At 46.4% G+C, this 20,022-nt stretch overlaps 1 non-coding gene across 1 annotated transcript; it reads left to right on the top strand.

Moving 5' to 3' along the window:
- The first annotated feature begins 5,820 nt into the window (after positions 1-5,820).
- Positions 5,821-5,914, top strand: trnai-uau. Its single transcript has 2 exons — positions 5,821-5,858; positions 5,879-5,914. It is a non-coding gene; the product is annotated as a tRNA-Ile (tRNA).
- The last annotated feature ends 14,108 nt before the right edge of the window (positions 5,915-20,022 follow it).

The following is a 20,022-nucleotide window of genomic DNA, read 5'->3' as shown; positions in this document are numbered from 1 at the left end:
CTTCACATCACATTCAAGTGCTCACTAAGATATGAATGTGCTTATGCTGACCTCCAGTGGCTAGATTATGTTATTGAAAATGCAAGTACAATCCTCTGTTTTGTAAATACACTGAGTGCACAAAACATTTTCCATGACATAGACTGACCAGGTGAATCCTGATCCCTTATTGATATTACCTGTTAAATCCACTTCAATCAGTGTAGATGAAGGGGAGGAGACAGGTTAAAGAAGGATTTTTAAGCCTTGAGACAGTTGAGACATGGATTGTGTATGTGTGCCATACAGAGGGTGAATGGACAAGACAAAATATTTTAAGTGCCTTTGTTGAACGGGGTATGGTAGTAGCTGCCAGGCGCACCAGTTTGAGTGTGTCAAGTACAGCAACGCTGCTGGGTTTTTCAAACTCAACAGTTTCCCGTGTGTATCAAGAATGGTTCACCACCCAAAGGACATCCAGCCAACTTCAACTTGACACAACTATGGGAAGCATTGGGGTCAACAGCCAGCATCCTTGTGGAACACTTTCGACACCCCTACGAATTGAGGCTATGCTAAGAGCAAAAGGGGGTGCAACTCAATATTAGGAAGGTGTTCCTAATGTTTAGTACACTCAGTGTATAGTCTTTAAATAGCCTAAATAAGTCTTATAAGTCTTATATCGCATACATAATATCTCTTAGTCATTTGAATACCCATTTTCTGCAAGTGCTTGCGATATCATTCCTATGCAATATCCCTATCTGAAAGTAAGCAACTGATGCAAGGACACTACCATGCTAGTTAGTTAGCAATCAGTCAGCCACAATATAATCTTTCCTGACCCATGTGCCTAACCTTCCCACATAAACTCAGTCAGTAGCTTAGCCAATGGTCACACAACAATCAAGAACATCATTCAATCATTTGCCACAGTATTTGGCCAATGTCATAGGTGAATGGTGGCATTTTATCTTAACTCCTCCCCTTCCTCTATGTTGTAGTCATTTCTGGAGTAGGGACCTCCAACAAACATGATGTTCAGCTGATGAAAATGCCTAGCGGAGAAAGAAAATATGAAAGCATGCACTTTGCTCACATTCATTACCTTTGTCAATCTTTGCCAACATAGTGTGAATCATTACTATTTGACTACTAAAGATAGTCAGGGGGTAAACAGTACTTTTTTACAGCTCAACATGATAATAACATGGTCCCATTTTAAAATAACAACAAATGCTTCATAGAAGCTTATAGAAGATTTGTGAAGCATCTATGCTGTGCTTGTGAATACTTTATATTAAGCCTTTATAAGTTAGTTCGTTTAGTGAATAACACAGTTATTACAAATCTAACGACACCAGAGTGTGCAACTAAAACTGAAACTGTCTATAAATGAAATTAGCCCAGACTGCTACTCACTGGTGGTAGAAAGGCCTTTTCATTCTCTGCAATCCATTTGTCCACGTTCACAAGAAGTGGTTTCTCACTCATTATTGCAAAGTGATGTGAAAATTGTAACTGAAAAAAATTACACTTTGTGTATTGAATCACATAGTTCTGTGTGTTTTTTCGGTTTCAGAGAGCCTGAAAGTCCAAAATACAGAAGTGGGATAACTCGGAGAGGAGTCCAGTGTGATCGGTGAAAGGTTGCTTACATTCCCACAATAAGTAAATTAGTGTGGGCGGTCATATAAAACCAAACAAACTTGTCAGTAAAGTGATGGAGAGAAGTAATGAGGGGACGAGGGGTGCACATGTTAATGAGTAGGAGGGAAGCAGGAATCATGTTAAAATTAGCACTGCAGTTTCTGCATTATAAAAGGTACAATTAAATTAGTTGTATGTTGTTTTTTTATGTTTTAAAAAACATTTTTTCTTGACTGTACATGTACTGTATGTTCGAACCAATAGCCTACTGTTTTATTGGCTGAGGTCATCACCTTAAAAAAACCTTATTTTACCACTTACCACTTATCACAACATCAGCAGGACAAAGGAGCTGATCGTGGACTACAGGAAACAGAGGGCCGAGCAAGCCCCCATCCACATCGACTGGGCTGTAGTGGAGTGGGTCGAGAGCTTCAAGTTCCTCGGTGTCCACATCACTAAGGAATTAACATGGTCCACACACACCAAAACAGTCAGATCCTCAAAAAGTTATACAGCTGCACAGTTGAGAGCATCTTGACTGGCTGCATCACCGCCTGGTATGGCAACTGCTTGGCATCCGAGCGTAAGGCGCTACAGAGGGTAGTGCATACAGCCCAGTACATCACTGGGGCCCAGCTTCCTGCCATCCAGGACCTCTATACCAGGCGGTGTCAGAGGAAGGCCCTAATAATTGTCAAAGACTCCAGCCACCCATAGACTGTTCTCTCTGCTACTGCACGACAAGCGGTACTGATGCACCAAGTCTGGAACCAACAGGACCCTGAACAGCTTCTACCGCCAAGCCATAAGACTGCAAAATAGTTAAGCAGATAGGGCACCCGGACTATCTGCATTGACCCCCTTTTGTACTAACTCGTCTGACTCATCACATACGCTGCTGCTACTCCTCATTATCTATCCTGTTGCCTAGTCGCTTTACCCTTACCCATATGTACATATCTACCTCAATTACCTTGTACCCCTGCACATGGACTAGGTACTGGTACGCTGTGTATATAGCCAAGTTATAGTTACTCATTGTGTATTTATTCCTCAAGTTATTATTTATCTTTTTTTCTCTCTGCATTGTAAGCATTTCACTGTTACTCTACACCTGTTGTTTTTGAAGCATGTGACAAATAAAATTGTATTTGATTTTGATTAGATCTAAAAGGTGCATAAGGACATACTTTCCTACTATCAGCTCTTACTGTCTGGGTCCAGAGTGATGACACACAACCATGGTGATGACATCAGAGGCCAGGGCTCTGTAAGATGAATAGGGCAACCCCCTCAGCCCACCTCCACTGGTAACTAAGAAATAAACAATATACTTTATGATTTCTCTTTTACTTTCTCATACACTAGCTAATTCCTGTATTCTATAGCAAACTCACTCACTGGCTGTGACCAGGAATGATCAAACTATCCTGTAGACAGAGGGACTCTTGAGTTATAGGAAGACCTCTCCTGAGGGAGGAGGAAAGGGTGAGAGGTAGAAAGAGAGAGAGAGAAATGTGAGAAAAGTAGGCATAACAGCCCTAGTAGTTGAGAAATGTTGATAGGGTCATACATGCGTGGGGAAGACACATACCAGCTGCATATCCACATATCAGTTTCTCTTCTCATCCCCTCAGTCTCTCGTGGCCCATAGAGAAGGGTCTGTCATAGGAAGAGCAGGGCAATATGGCATCATCATCTTCACACTCTCTTCAATAATAAACGTCCTGTTTCTCACAGATTTTACGGTAGAGTAGTGTACAGTATCTAATCAAGCCCCAGGTGGACTAAAGAGCAGTTTCTCACAGTTTCCTTTCCCATCAATTTGTTAATGAGCTCCATCTCTCCAGACTACATTCCCTCTCTGTCGATATCCTGGAGCTTGGCAGGAGCCACAGTCTGCTGGGAGCTCAGTCGAGACATGTATTTGTGAAATCAGGTTAGTTCTTACTAATCTGCCTCCTTGGAGAGGAAGGTCATGTGACAGATTTATCTCCTAAGCATATGTTAAAGATGGCTGCTACCTATGTTAAAGATCCATCCCTCCCTCCCTCTCTCCCTGCATCTATCCATCCATGATTCATCCATCCATTCAATCCATCCAGATACAAGACAGATGATTGATAAAGTTAGTGGATAGATGATAATGATCTCAATTCATGTTGTCAAGTATGGTTGTTGACATGTTGAATTGTGATCCTCCAATAAACTAGCCCTATCATACATGTCTAGACTAGCAGTGTTTTTCATTCAGTTTACAATGTTAACATAACCATACTACAATAAAACAATGGGTTCTTTTTCGATAATAGATTATTATACACAGGCAAAAATGCATCATGTTAAAGAGGGTAGACAGAATAAAAGGTACATGGTTGGTCAACATAGAGGGGGGAAGTAGTTTGGGGGTGGTGGTGCTGCAGGACTAATATAGGACTAGTAAAGGCCCAGTGCACTAAACTACATGTATTTGTATTTGAGTGTTTACCAGCATTTGTAACTTGAGTCTGATAATTATCTGTACAAAACAGTTAATCTGATAATACTTATGGAATATAAAAACACTTGATATATGTTTTCCAGTTTCTTGAAATACTTTGCAAATGCAACGTATTACTATGTGAAGACTATTCATTTGTTTTAGTAGACAGTCTTATCCAAAGCAACTTACAGTAGTGAGTGCTTACATTTCATACTTCTCTGTATTGGTCCTACTGGGAATTGAACACACAACCCTAGTGTTGGAACCATCATGCTCTACCAACTGAGCCACATCATCACATCACAGCATCACAAACCACATGATGTCTCAATGTACTCAATCAATTACTGTATTGTGTATTGTTTTTCTTTATGGTACAAATCTAAATAACCAGCCTATGTACAATACAGTAATATACATTTACATTAAGTGGTTTGTAAGGACGGTAAATTAATACTGCACAAAAAGTGGTTGTTTTCCATGTTATTTGATCAAGAAAAACATTTAATTTGATGTGGATGTTTTGGGTCTTTGTCCATAACTTTGCACCTTTTTATGTAAATGTTTGAGGACAGGGTTTGGTTCTTTCTGGATTCCATTAGAATGACGATCACAGAGAAAGTGACAGGGCAACAACTCTTAAAATTCCAACTATTGAATCCTGCAAGATACTGTTCTTAATTATACAACTACCTTTTTTGCCAAAGCAGCTATGCTAACATTTTTTTGTTGTTGGCTCAGCTACAGATTTCTATATCGGTCCGTTAATACAGGACTAGTAAAGGCCCAGTGCACTACCTTTGTGGAAAAAATATTATTTTCGAAAATACATATTTGTATTAATATATATTTTTTAATTCTGCTTTTTCAGGGAGTGCTGCAGCACCCTCGGCAACCTTACTTCCCGCTGCTATGTTATTCAATTAAGAATGTGATGGTTTATACAAGGAGGATATTGGTTTAATATTGGTTTATGCAGAGACTTCAAAACCATCTGCAAAAGTTAATTGTTAACAACGTCGAGGCTCGGGTTGTTACTAGTTACCACAGCCACAACGTCAAAATGAAAATACAAATTCATGAAAACAAAAATAATATTTTTGGTCTTGATTTAAGGTTAGGGTTAGGCTTAATGTTTGCAGTGTTGTTAAGGTTAGGGTGACGGTTAGGTTTAAAATCAGATTTTAAGAACAGAAATTGTAGAACTAGGCGGGGTTTAGCCATAACATTGTGGCTGTGGTAACTAGTGACGACCCTGTAGCAGCCAGGATTTCACAGATAGCATTAGCAACTTGTTATGAAATGAATACTCATACTACAAGCACACAGTATAATATCACTTTCCAGATTAGCTGTCAAATACACACGGCCAATGTGGGAAAATACAATTTAGACACAATAGACTCGACAACAGACAGCTCTCTATCCATCCTCAGTGAGCAGTTCAGGCGAGCTAACGTTAGCAAGCTAGCTAGCTATGTTCAAACAACGCAAACGACTGATTCGGCAAATCAGTTATTTATTAGAGCTTAGTCAGGTCTTGGTCAGTTTCTATGAATGCTGCTTTATGGTTTTGATTGTGTTGTAACACATAACAGACAATATAATTACCGCTAAGTAAATCATGAGAAGAAGATAAAAAAAAAGAGGCGCTAGCATCAGGTTCAGAGTGTTCATAAGCTCTATTGCTGAGCCGGAGGAATGGAGCTCCAGTGGCGCAATCGGTTAGCGCGCGGTACTTATATGACAGTACATTGTTGAGCGATGCCGAGGTTGTGAGTTCGAGCCTCACCTGGAGCATAATTTTTACTGCTGTTAGAGAGTGATAGGTATTAGCCGTTGAACTTGTGATAACATGGAATACATTAAGTAGCTACCTAAACTGACAATTCAGCAATGTAGGCAAAGAAGATATCAGGTAGGGACTTTCTTCTCTAACATATTTTTTGCCTAAACCTAGTACAGATATTACAATTTAGATAGAGTAGCCTATATCAAGATTTGTCATCTCATACTATTTCTTAGCTACATGGTATCATTAAACATATATTCCTGCTGTTTTATGTTGTGCTGATCCATGCACGTGCACAGGGGTCTTTGGGTACCTGATGATCACATTCACATCCATGCGTGCTTCGAAATGAAGTCATACAACAAAATAGCTATTATCCACACTCCCATTACCAGTTATTTTGCAGCACACCTCAATGTGTAGGCCTACTTACCTTGCCCTTTACCTCATATCAATACGCTAACTTCTATCTAATCATATCTCGATCTTTTCGGGGTAGCAATTTTCTAGTTATTCTCTTTTTGTGACATGATTTGGTGGGAGGACTTTGCTAAGGCCTATATAAAGTGCAAGTATATTATTCGTTTTTAGCTGTAAATGTAAGAAGTGTATGTTTCTTTCCAACTCGCACAGTATTTCATCAACTGAGCTGAAGTAGTTCCATCTTATTATCTATAGGAGGCAGCATGACTGCATTTCTACACAAATCCATTGGGCTGTAATAAGACTTGCAGTTTAACTTCACTAGAGGGGATAGTCTGATAATTAACTGCATTTGTTCTTGACAAGGTGAGAGTGACTGTAGTTGAGGTAATTTACCAGTATTACATTAGAATGGTGTACTTAGTATACTTCTCTGGCCAGCCTGTAATGTCCTGTACAAGTTCCACTGGGGGGCGCTGTTGTCGATGCTATGAGTTGGGTGTACCATCTCTAGTTACGTACATCAATTAGGCTTGGCGGCTGGTAGTGAGTGGCTACGCCTTTAGACACATTTGATTGATACAGTTTCTTTTAAATGTTAGAATGTTCTCCTATACTGATTAAATGTTGAATACATCCTATACATTACACTATAGAGAACATGGTGAAATGTAAATGTTGCTGGGAAGAACGTGTAGAATAAATAAACATTAGGGGAATGTAAAAAAGCTGATAAGAAAACTCTCTAGGAATAGGCTTTAAGCTGTTATGTAGGTAGCACCTAATTAATTTAGACAAGTGTGTGTGAGTTGGTGGATCCATTTTGAAGATGAGCAACACATGATAGAGGAGAGAGATTTTACTGTAGAGAAAACTGAGCAGAGAGAGCTTTGGCAGCTGGCTTCCCCTCCACTCCCCTCAACTCCCCTCCCCTCTCCCCTCCTCCTCTTCCCGACCCCAATAAACACACTCAGGATTTGACATCATCCCAAATTAAATGACTCTAAGTTTCATATAATTGACTCTTACACAGAAAGAACACAGCTGATTTAAAAAAAAACATTCAGTGTCCAGGGATTTAACCTTCGTCCATTTAGTGCCCTCCCTGGAACTCTTGAACACTAGATGCAACTATATAATTGACTGCCAATGTCTCACATAAACCCCTCTAGCTCAGCCCCGGTTTATCACACAGACTAATGGTTGGTACCCACGGGTGCAGAAGAAATTGACAAATTCAATGGTACAACCCAAAAGTAGGTAGCTCAAATGTTTAAAAGGGGTTAGAAGTCCAAAATGCGCCAGCGATACAGTGGGACTCAAGGAGTTTAATATATTAGCCTATACAATATATGCTGACAATAGCACACATCACACATGGTGGAGGGACCTACAATTTTTGGGGGGCGAATGACTGTGAGATGGTCAGTTCTGGTGACATGTGGGAGAAGTCAGAGCTCAGGGATGATAGACGAGTTTCCTAATTACCAGTTGGCGGGTGTTGAAGTGGATTTCTCCAAGTCATATGTAGTAAATACTACTTTCCCACTTGGTTATGAATGCAGGGTAACCCCATTAAGACATGTTCTTGTACTGCACTCTGGGAGTCGTAGGCCTATCTGCTGCTCTCTGCCCATGTAGGCCTTCTCCTAAGACACACGCACGCACACACACACACACACACGCACGCACGCACACACACACACACACACACACACACACACACACACACACACACACACACACACACACACACACACACACAGTGCAATGTAGTCCCTCATCACCATATCCTGTCTACATTTGTGGAGGCAGTGTATTGTATGAAAGCTTGTCGGTTCAGCATAGACAACTTTTCACCACAATGCACTTGTCTGTCTATCCAAACATTTCCAGGAATGTTTTTTTTTCTTTTCTCAGACGTTTCTTTTTTCTCTCCTCACGCCACATTTATCTTCTCACTCAACTCAAAATGTGCCCTTGGGTAAATTAGGCCTGGTTTCTTCTTTCACATATTTTGTGTGGATTGTGTAGTCCTCTGTAGCTCAATTGGTAGAGCATGGCGCTTGTAACGCCAGGGTAGTGGATTCGATCCCTGGGACCACCCATTTGTAAAAATGTATGCACGCATGACTGTAAGTTGCTTTGGATAAAAGCGTTTGCTAAATAGCTTATTATAAATGATGAACATGTAACGATCCCGGCAGTCTGAGTCGGGTCCTGTCTGTGGACTAGTTTTTCTGCTCGTGATCTCCAGTTTCCCGAGGGTTCTGGAACGCTCCGGGGAGCTCTCTTGATTTCCGCACCTGCATCCCATCAGCAATCTGCACACCTGGTCCTGATCATCACCCTTCTTAGGCTCTGGCCTAACATCCATTCCCTGCCGGATCGTTAGCCATGAACAGTAGGTTTACCAGAGTATCAGTCTTAGAGCGTCTAGCGTTAGTTTTGTTGTTTTGCACCTTGTTGGTTTGTTGTTTACTTACCTCCGTTTTGTTCCATCTGCAGTCACTCGTCCGGAACCTTCATCCAACCTCTGCCTGGTGGTCGGCGGCTGCCGAGCCATGATTGGATCAACCACTGCACCCCCAACAACTAATCAACGCCGCCCGCTCTGTTCCCTGGATTATTCAGCATCACTCTTGACTTTGTAAATAAACACTCACCTTCGTTTCAACTTACCTTGTCCTGGTCTGCTTCTGGGTTCTGGCTTTGTAACTCGTGACAGAACGATCCGGCCAGTAATGAACCCAGCGGACCTGGACTCTGTTCGCCATGCCATTTCCCATCAGGAGAAGATGTTGGGACAACATAGCACGGCACTACAGGAGATAGCGTTGTCAGTTCGGAACCTTTCTACCGGTCTGACGGAGGTCCAGAACCAGCGCCAGTTTCCGGTGGAGGATCCACTACCGGTTTCACCCATCTCGCCTGCCGCGTCTGGAGCTGTGTCCTTCCGTGAGCCCAAGGTTCCGACGCCGGATAAATATGAGGGGGAGCTGGGAAGATGCCGTTCTTTCCTTATGCAGTGTGGGTTAGTGTTCGATCTACAGCCCTACTCTTATGCCACAGACAAGGCTAGGATAGCCTTTGTGATTGAGTTGCTGCGTGGTCGAGCGCTGGAGTGGGCTTCAGCCGTTTGGGAACGACAAGACCCCTGCATGGATTCATACCAGGGGTTCACGGCCGAGATGAGGAAGCTCTTCGACCATTCCGTCCGAGGGAGGGACGCAGCTAGGCGCCTGTTTTCGCTCCACCAAGGAACTGCAGCGTGGCCGACTTCGTGATCGAGTTCAAGACGTTGGCTGTGGAGAGTGGGTGGAATGAGGAGTCTCTGCAAGCGGCCTTTTACCAGGGTCTGTCGGAGCAGCTCAAGGATGAGTTGATCTCCTATCCGGAGCCTAGTGACCTGGACAGCTTGGTAGCCTTGTCTATTCGGGTGGATAATCGAGTCCGAGAGCGAAGGAGGGAGAAGCAATGGGGTCCGTCCAATCGATCAGCTTCTCAGTTCCCAGTCGGGTCGGGTGGTGGACCAGAACACGTCGATCATTCTCCACCACAAAGGATTAGTGGAGAGGTCCTCTCTCCCGATTCTGAACCCATGCAAGTGGGGCGGCACGGGTTAACCAAGGAGGAGCGTCAACATAGACGTAAGACCAACTGCTGCCTCTACTGTGGTAGCTCGGGACATTACATCTCCACTTGTTCCCGGCGGTCGTCAAACTGCCCGGCTCGCTAAAGTTGGGAGGACTTTTAGCGAGCCAGTTTCAACCTCTCAGTACCTCTGTCAGACCCCGTTTCCCGGCTACCCTTGTGAACAGGAATCAGAGCTTAGCGATTAACGCTTTTATCGATTCAGGTGCCGATGGAAGCTTTCTTGATGCCGAGTTGGTGGAACAGCTGGGGCTTTCCAAGGAGCAATTGCCGGAAGCCATTGAAGCGACCACTCTGAACGGCAGTAGTCTGGCACGTATCACGATGAGGACTGAACCGGTTAAGATGCTGTTGTCGGGGAATCATTCGGAGATGATTTCATTCTTCATTCTGCCGTCTTCCCATGTTCCTCTGGTCCTTGGATACCCCTGGCTGAAGGAACACAATCCCACGTTCGATTGGGTGACGGGCAAGGTAACGAGTTGGAGCCTTGATTGTCATGCTAACTGTCTCAAGACTGCCTGTCCCCATTCGGTTCCCAGTCAGGTGATTGAGGCTAAACCCCCAGATTTGTCCCTGGTTCCCGAGACATATCACGATTTGGGGAAGTGTTCAGTAAGCAGAAGGCTCTGTCACTCCCTCCCCACCGACCATATGATTGTGCCATCAACCTGTTCCCTGGAGCTGTCTACCCCAAGGGAAGGTTATACAGTATCTCCCGCCCTGAACGTGAGGCTTTGGAGACCTACATCAAGGAGTCCCTAGCTGCTGGTCTCGTTCGTCCCTCGTCATCACCCCTGGGGGGCAGGATTCTTCTTTGTGGGTAAGAAGGATGGCTCTCTTCGACCGTGTATTGATTATCGGGGGTTGAATGACATCACGGTCAAGAACAAGTATCCCCTGCCTTTGATGAGTTCTGCCTTCGACTCCTTACAGGGTGCTACGGTGTTCACCAAGCTAGACCTACGCAATGCGTATCACATGGTCCCGGATCAGAGAGGGAGACGAGTGGTTGACGGGTTTCAATACACCGATGGGTCACTTCGAGTATCAGGTGATGCCGTTTGGACTGACCAATGCTCCAGCGGTATTCCAGAGTATGGTGAACGACGTCCTGAGAGATATGATCGGTCTCTTTGTGTTTGTTTACTTGGATGACATTCTGATCTTCTCGAAGGAACCTTCCGACCACGTCCAGCATGTCCGGCAGGTTCTGCAGCGATTGTTGGAGAATCGCCTGTTCGTGAAGGCCGAGAAGTGCGAGTTTCACGCCCACACGACATCCTTTCTCGGGTACATCATCTCCAGGGGAGAGATTAGGATGGACCAGGAGAAGGTTAGAGCGGTTCTGGAATGGGCCCAGCCCGGTACGAGATTGCAGCTCCAGAGATTTTTTGGGGTTTGCGAATTTCTACCGCAGATTCATCCGGGATTACAGCCGTGTGGCCGCTCCGTTAACGGCCTTGACTTCCAGTATCAGGAGCTTCAAGTGGAATCCGGAGGCGGATCGAGCGTTTCTGGATTTGAAGAGGCGATTCACCAACGCACCGATTCTCTCTCAACCGGACACGGCCCGTCAGTTCGTCGTTGAAGTGGACGCGTCTGATGTGGGAGTTGGCGCCATCCTGTCGCAGCGATGCTCCACGGACAGTAAACTCCATCCCTGCGCCTACTACTCTCGTCGCCTTTCGCCTGCGGAGAGGAATTACGATGTGGGTAACCGGGAGCTTCTCGCGGTGAAACTTGCCTTGGAGGAGTGGCGCCACTGGTTGGAGGGGCGGAGCAGCCGTTTATTGTCTGGACTGACCACAAGAATCTTGCTTACGTGCAATCGGCTAGACGTCTCAACTCCCGTCAGGCCAGGTGGTCGTTGTTTTTCGGACGATTCAATTTTTCCCTGACGTTCCGACCTGGATCTAAGAACGGCAAGGCGGACGCCTTGTCTCGGATGTTCTCCAAGACGGAGGAGAGTGGGTCCAAGACCAAGACAATTCTCCCCCGGAACTGCGTCGTGGGAGCTGTTAGGTGGAAGATTGAGGAGGAGGTGATGGCGGCTCTTCGGACGCAGCCCGGTCCCGGTAACGGTCCACCCGGTCGGTTGTTTGTGCCGAGTCGGTTCGTCTCTGCGGTCCTCAAATGGTCCCACGCCAGCAAGATGGCTTGTCACCCTGGCGTGGCTCGGACGATGGCGTTTCTTCGCAGACGCGTTTTGGTGGCCTGCCATGGCCGAGGATACTCGGGGTTATGTTGCTGCCTGTCCAGTGTGTGCGCAGAATAAGAGTACCAATCGGCCCAGCTCTGGACTACTTCACCCCCTTCCTATTCCCCGCGACCATGGTCGCATCTGGCCCTGGACTTTGTCACTGGGTTGCCCGCTTCTGAGGGGAACACGGTCGTTCTGACTATCGTGGACAGATTCAGCAAGTTCGCCCACTTTGTGCCAATTGCCAAGCTTCCCTCTGCCTCGGAGACGTCCGAGATCCTGGTTAGGGAGGTTTTCAGGGTCCACGGGTTGCCCAGTGATATCGTTTCCGACCGTGGCCCTCAGTTTACCTCTGCTGTCTGGAAGTCCTTCTGTTTGGCCATTGGAGCTACAGTCAGTCTCACATCTGGTTTTCACCCCCAATCTAATGGTCAGGCGGAGAGAGCCAACCAGAAGATGGAATCCACGCTACGCTGCCTGGCCTCTTCCAACCCCACCTCCTGGGTCTCTCAGTTGCCTTGGGTTGAGTATGCCCACAATACTCTCCCTACATCTGCCACTGGTATGTCTCCCTTCCAGTGCCTGTATGGCTACCAACCTCCCTTGTTCCCTTCTCAGGAGAAGGAGCTCTCAGTGCCTTCTGTTCAGGCCCATATTCGTCGTTGCCACCGGACCTGGCATCGGGCCAGAAAGGCACTCCTTAGAGTTTCGGACCGGTATCAGCTCCAGGCGAATCGTCGCCGGATCCCCGCTCCCACCTACACCATCGGAGATAGGGTCTGGTTGGCCACACGGGATCTTCCTTTACGGACTGAGTCTAGGAAGTTGTTACCGAAGTTCATTGGTCCGTTTGTGGTGGAGAAGGTGATCAATCCGGTGGCAGTTCGACTCAAACTCCCGAGGACGCTCAGAGTCCATCCCACCTTTCATGTCTCCTGCCTCAAGCCTGTTTTCCTCAGTCCTCTGTTGCCTCCTCCGCCTCCTCCTCCTCCTCCTCGGATGATCGGAGGTGGTCCTGCCTACACGGTGCGACGCATCATGGATTCCAGACGGCGGGGCCGGGGTTTCCAGTATCTCGTGGACTGGGAGGGGTATGGTCCTGAAGAGAGGAGTTGGATTCCGCGGCGACAGATCCTAGATGCTGACCTCATCCGTGACTTCTACCGCCTCCATCCTGGCGCTCCGGGGAGTCCGCCCGGTGGCGTTCGTCGGAGGGGGGTACTGTAACGATCCCGGCAGTCTGAGTCGGGTCCTGTCTGTGGACTAGTTTTTCTGCTCGTGATCTCCAGTTTCCCGAGGGTTCTGGAACGCTCCGGGGAGCTCTCTTGATTTCCGCACCTGCATCCCATCAGCAATCTGCACACCTGGTCCTGATCATCACCCTTCTTAGGCTCTGGCCTAACATCCATTCCCTGCCGGATCGTTAGCCATGAACAGTAGGTTTACCAGAGTATCAGTCTTAGAGCGTCTAGCGTTAGTTTTGTTGTTTTGCACCTTGTTGGTTTGTTGTTTACTTACCTCCGTTTTGTTCCATCTGCAGTCACTCGTCCGGAACCTTCATCCAACCTCTGCCTGGTGGTCGGCGGCTGCCGAGCCATGATTGGATCAACCACTGCACCCCCAACAACTAATCAACGCCGCCCGCTCTGTTCCCTGGATTATTCAGCATCACTCTTGACTTTGTAAATAAACACTCACCTTCGTTTCAACTTACCTTGTCCTGGTCTGCTTCTGGGTTCTGGCTTTGTAACTCGTGACAGAACAGGACTGTAGTGAAGCACATCTTTTTGTGACACGTATGTGTTGCAGCGAAATGGCACACATAGTTTTCCCTTTCCAGAGTTTTCTCATGTTAGAACAGTACTTGTTGGATGGTGTTCTGTCGCATTGATTTCACAAGGTCTCCATATATCAAAGCTAAATTCCTCTCAAAATCACCATCCTCAGTCTGAGGACTAAATGGGGCATGATGTAGGCCTAGCAGCATATGTACGGGTTTGGTTCGTTATCATATCAGTATAGAATTGTATTATATTTTACCAAGTTAGTCTCATTGAGATTTTAAAAATATTTTTTAAGAGAGACCTGGCCAAAATAGCAGCATATAAAGTTTCATACAAAGACACATTTACAACATCAAACAGAAAGCACAGTTTAAAAACAGACATTTACACATTGATCAGGCATGTGTAAACCTGGTGGTCCCTGCACGCACCACCCACGTGGAGTTCCAGGTCGCAGGCAGCCTCTGGAACTGCCGTTCTGCTGCCAACAAAGCTGACTTCATCCCAGCCTATGCCAACCTCCAGTCCCTCGACTTCCTGGCGCTGACGGAAACATGGATCACCACTGAAAACACTGCTACTCCTACTGCTCTCTCCTCGTCTGACCATGTGTTCTCACATACCCCGAGAGCATCTGGTCAGAGGGGTGGTGGTACAGGAATCCTCATCTCTCCCAAGTGGACATTCTCAATTTTTCCCCCTAACCCATCTGTCTATCTCCTCATTTGAATTCCATGCTGTCACAGTCACTAGCCCATTTAAGCTTAATATCCTTGTCATCTATCGCCCTCCAGGTTCCCTTGGAGAGTTCATCAATGAGCTTGACGCCTTGATAAGTTCCTTCCCTGAGGATGGCTCACCCCTCACAGTTTTGGGGGATTTCAACCTCCCTATGTCCACATTTGACTCATTTCTCTCTGCCTCCTTCTTTCCACTCCTCTCCTCTTTTGACCTCACCCTCTCACCGTCCCCCCTACTCACAAGGCAGGCAATACGCTTGACCTCATCTTCACTAGATGCTGCTCCTCTACTAATCTCACTGCAACTCCCCTCCAAGTCTCTGACCACTACTTTGTTTCCTTTTCTCTCTCGCTCTCCTCCCACACTACTCACTCTGCCCCTACACAGATGGTAATGCGCCGCCGCAACCTTCGCTCTCTCTCTCCCACTACTCTCTCCTCTTCCATCCTATCATCTCTTCCCTCTGCTCAATCCTTCTCCCTCCAATCTCCTGATTCTGCCTCCTCAACCCTCCTCTCCTCCCTTTCTGCATCCTTTGACTCTCTGTGTCCCCTATCCTCCCGGCCGGCTCGGCCCTCCCCTCCAGCTCCGTGGCTTGATGACTCATTGCGAGCTCACAGAACAGAGCTCCGGGCAGCGGAGCGGAAATGGAAGAAAACTAAACTCCCTGCCGACCTGGCTTCTTTTCACTCCCTCCTCTCTACATTTTCTTCATCTGTTTCTGCTGCTAAGGCCACCTTCTACCACTCTAAATTCCAAGCATCTGCCTCTAACCCTAGGAAGCTCTTTGCCACATTTTCCTCCCTCCTGAATCCTCCTCCCCCCCCTCCTCTCTCTCTGTGGATGACTTCGTCAACCACTTTGAAAAGAAGGTTGACGACATCCGATCCTCGTTTGTTAAGTCTAATGACACTGTTGGTCCTGCTCACACTGCCCTACCCTATGCTCTGACTTCTTTCTCCCCTCTCTCTCCAGATAAAATCCTGCGACTTGTGACTGCAGGCCGCCCAACAACCTGCCCGCTTGACCCCATCCCCTCCTCTCTTCTCCAGACCATCTCCGGTGACCTTCTCCCCTACCTCACCTCGCTGATCAACTCATCCTTGACCGCTGGTCATGTCCCTTCCGTCTTCAAGAGAGCGAGAGTTGCTCCCCTTCTCAAAAAACCAACACTCGACCCCACTGATGTCAACAACTACAGACCAGTATCCCTTCTTTCTTTTCTTTCCAAAACTATTGAGCGTGCCGTCTTTAGCCAACTCTCTTGCTATCTCTCTCAGAATGACCTTCTTGATCCAAACCAATCAGGTTTCAGGACTGGTCATTCAACTGAGACTGCTCTTCTCTGTGTCACAGAGACTCTCCGCACTGCTAAAGCTAACTCTCTCTCCTCTGCTCTTGTCCTTCTAGACCTGTCTGCTGCCTTTGATACTGTGAACCATCAGATCCTCCTCTCCACCCTCTCCGAGCTGGGCATCTCCGGCGCGGCTCACTCCTGGATTGCGTCCTACCTGACCGGTCGCTCCTACCAAGTGGCGTGGCGAGAAGCTGTCTCCGCACCACGCGCTCTCACCACTGGTGTCCCCCAGGGCTCAGTTCTAGGCCCTCTCCTTTTCTCCCTATACACCAAGTCACTTGGCTCTGTCATATCCTCACATGGCCTTTCATATCATTGCTACGCTGACGATACACAACTAATCTTCTCCTTTCCCCCCTTCTGATAACCAGGTGGCGAATCGCATCTCTGCATGTCTGGCAGACATATCAGTATGGATGACGGATCACCACCTCAAGCTGAACCCTGGCAAGACGGAGCTGCTCTTCCTCCCGGGGAAGGACTGCCCGTTCCATGATCTCGCCATCACGGTTGACAACTCCGCTGTGTCCTCCTCCCAGAGTGCGAAGAGCCTAGGCGTGACCCTGGACAACACCCTGTCGTTCTCCGCCAACATCAAGGCGGTGACCCGCTCCTGCAGGTTCATGCTCTACAACATTCGGAGAGTAAGACCCTGCCTTACACAAGAAGCGGCACAGGTCCTAATCCAGGCACTTGTCATCTCCCGTCTGGACTACTGCAACTCGCTGTTGGCTGGCCTCCCTGCCTGTGCCATTAAACCCCTACAACTCATCCAGAATGCCGCAGCCCGTCTGGTGTTCAACCTTCCCAAGTTCTCTCACGTCACCCCCCTCCTCCGCACACTCCACTGGCTTCCAGTTGAAGCTCGCATCCGCTACAAGACCATGGTGCTTGCCTATGGAGCAGTGAGGGGAACGGCACCTCTGTACCTTCAGGCTCTGATCAGTCCCTACACCCAAACGAGGGCATTGCGTTCATCCACCTCTGGCCTGCTGGCTCCCCTTCCTCTGCGGAAGCATAGCTCCCCCTCAGCCCAGTCAAAACTGTTCGCTGCTCTGGCACCCCAATGGTGGAACAAGCTCCCTCACGACGCCAGGACAGCGGAGTCACTCACCACCTTCCGGAGACATTTGAAACCCCACCTCTTTAAGGAATACCTGGGATAGGATAAAGTAATCCTTCTAACCCCCCCCAAATTGTAAAGTGGTTATCCCACTGGCTATAGGGTGAACGTACCAATTTGTGAGTCGCTCTGGCTAAGAGCGTCTGCTAAATGACGTTAATGTGCCCTTGAGCAAGGCACTTGACCCTAATTGCTCCTGTAAGTCGCTCTGGTTAAGAGCGTCTGCTAAATGACTAAAATGTAAATGTAAAATGTAATGATGCTTTGGAGAGGTGTGGTGCATCTAGGGCAGGGGTGTCAAACATACGGCCCGCGGGCCGGATCAGGCCCGCAAACGGGTTTAATCCGGCCCGCGAGATGATTTTGGGAAAGAAAAAAAATATATATTTTTTTTTTTTTTAAGTATAAAAATGCGCTGCAATTTTTCAATAAAATAAACTGCTGTTCCAATTGCGTCCACTGGATGGCGCAATAGCAATTGTGTTAAGCAAGCAAACTGTTTATACCGGGGCAGAGCAAGTAGGTCAAGCACGTGCAGCCAATGAGCTACTTTGTTTTGCCCGCGATATTTATTACGGCTTCTACTTTTAACATTATGTGCTTTGGCACCCTCATTGCCCCAATATGTCTCTGTCAAAAAAGAGAAAAGTGGACGCAGAGTGCAGAGTGTTCCAAGAAAAATGGTCATCCTATTTAATCACGGAATTGAATGGGAAAGCTGTATGTTTGGTGTGTTCAGAGCATGTTGCAGTGCTGAAAGAATATAACCTTTGTCGCCACTATGTGAGTCTTCATGCCGACAGATATGACAACTTTCAAGGACAGCGGAGATGAGATCAGGTGAATGAACTGTTGGCGGGTCTGAAGAAACAGCAGTCTGTGTTTACTCACAGCCGAGACATCAGTGACGCTGCAGTGAAAGCTAGCTACCTCATTGCTAATGAAATCGCAGTGGCTTCAAAACCATTTAGTGAGGGTGAATTTGTAAAAACATGCATTATGAAGGCAGCGGAGATTGTGTGCCCTGAAAAGCGGCAGGCTTTTGCAAATATCAGCCTGACAAGAAACACAGTTGCAGACAGGATTTCCGATCTTTCAGTGGATTTGGACAGCCAGTTGAAGCAAAAAGTAAAGTCATTTATTGCGTTTTTGGGTTGCAATTGATGAAAGCACGGACATTACAGATGTTGCACAACTGGCCATTTTTTCATCCGCGGAGTTGATGACACATTGACCGTCACCGAGGAGTTCGTGGAGTTGGTGCCGATGACAGATACAACGACAGCAGCTGATATTTTTACCGCACTCGTCGGCGCGCTGGACAGGGTCGGAGTGGACTGGTCCCGCGCTGTCAGCCTGGCTACAGATGGTGCGCCCTCAATGATCGGGAAAAAAGCAGGTGTTGTGACAAAGTTCAGAGAGAAAGTGCAATCTGCAAATGGAGGACGTGATTTTTTGACTTTTCACTGTATTTTGCACCAGGAGGTTTTGTGTTGCAAGTCATTAAAGATGGATAACGTCATGAAGGTGGTCATCCAAACTGTTAATTTCATCCGATCCAGAAGCCTGAATCACCGTCAGTTTGACAGCCTTCTCAGAGAGAAAGACCACATCTATGGCCTGCCATACCACACTGAGGTAAGATGGTTAAGCCGAGGTGCTGTGCTGAGGCGTTTCTTTGATTTACGAGAAGAAATTGAACAGTTCATGGAAGAAAAGGGCAAACCAGTGTTAGAATTTCATTCCGCAGAATGGATGCCGGACCTTGCATTTATGGTGGATGTTACAGAGCACCTGAATAACTTGAACAAACAGCTGCAAGGGCGCAACAAAGTTGTCACGCAGTATTATGACAGCATACGTTCTTTCAAGTTGAAGCTGTCATTGTGGGAGACGCAACTTGCCGGTGGTGATGCAGCTCACTTCCCCTGTCTGAAAAATGTGTGCGCGACCCAACATGTGGCAGACATGAAGCGGTTCAAAGATAAAATAACTGGACTGTTACGGGAGTTTGAGCAACGCTTTCAGATTTATGTTTATATGTTTTTATGTTGAGGTGCTATTGTTTTTAATTGATTTTATTTGTATATTTAACCTATTCTTGACTCTGTGGTTCTTGCACTTGTTTGGGGAACAGGATTTCATTATTTTTATCTAAATTTCTGCCTGAGAAATGACACCCTGATATAGTTCTGTGATCTGTGAAACAGTTCTGTTAATCACTGAGGCATTGTGTGTTTGTGTGTTCTTTTTCTTTAGAATTTTCAAATAAACTTGACGTGTTTTATGATTAATAGTGATGTTGTGCTTGTACTATTTTGGCACACTGTCCTCAGGCTCCAGCTTTATGTTGTATGTTGATCGTATTAAAACAAAGAAAACAATCTGAAGTTGTTGTTTTTAAGTTATATATACCATGATTTTTCCGGTCCGGCCCACTTGGGAATAGATTTTCCTCCATGTGGCCCCTGAGCTAAAATGAGTTTGACACCCCTGATCTAGGGGGTCAAACAGAAGCTCTACCATGACCCATTTTGGTGAAAAAATACCTGTGAAAGGGTAAGATAGTGGTGAGACTTGGGAGGGAACAGTACGTGAAGGGTTTTTGAGCGTGGTGGTGGGGCCTGTTCATTTATCTCCTCCTTCATCTGCCCTGGGGTGACCAAACTGTCATTCAGTGGAAAATAAATCACTTTCTCTGCTCTGACTCATCAATGCCAAGAGTGTGCAAAGCTGTCATCAAGGCAAAGGGTGGCTATTTGAAGAATCTCAAATATAAAATATATGTTCATTTGTTTAACACTTTTTTGGTGACTACATGATTCCATATG

Source organism: Coregonus clupeaformis, chromosome 37 (assembly GCF_020615455.1).
Source record: "Coregonus clupeaformis isolate EN_2021a chromosome 37, ASM2061545v1, whole genome shotgun sequence".
Taxonomy (NCBI): domain Eukaryota; kingdom Metazoa; phylum Chordata; class Actinopteri; order Salmoniformes; family Salmonidae; genus Coregonus; species Coregonus clupeaformis.
This window is presented reverse-complemented; position numbering and strand designations above follow the sequence as displayed.